Raw genomic sequence first — 322 nt, 5'->3', positions numbered from 1 at the left:
CCCCGGAGGAGTGAGAAGGATGGAGCGAGAGGTTTCCATGAGGAGGATCATCCGGAAGCTGTCGGGCTGTGTGCTCCTCTGCTTGCGGGAGATCCAGGCGACCGCAAGCACACAGTGAAGGAAGAGAGCGCAGGAGGGTGGGTGGTGGGAGGAGGAGATATGAGCGGAGCAGCAGATAGAAGATTTTTTTTTGTTAGGTCGACAGGATAAGGTTGAACGGATGTAGCAGGCTAGAAGAAGGGCCGTGGCAAATATAGAAATGCCATTGGCCCAAAGTGAAAAACAATATACTTATTCTTTTAGGTGGAAAAAAATTGCGGAG

Source organism: Triticum aestivum, chromosome 7B, assembly GCF_018294505.1.
Source record: "Triticum aestivum cultivar Chinese Spring chromosome 7B, IWGSC CS RefSeq v2.1, whole genome shotgun sequence".
Taxonomy (NCBI): Eukaryota; Viridiplantae; Streptophyta; class Magnoliopsida; order Poales; family Poaceae; genus Triticum; species Triticum aestivum.
Note: the sequence above shows the minus strand (reverse complement) of the source record.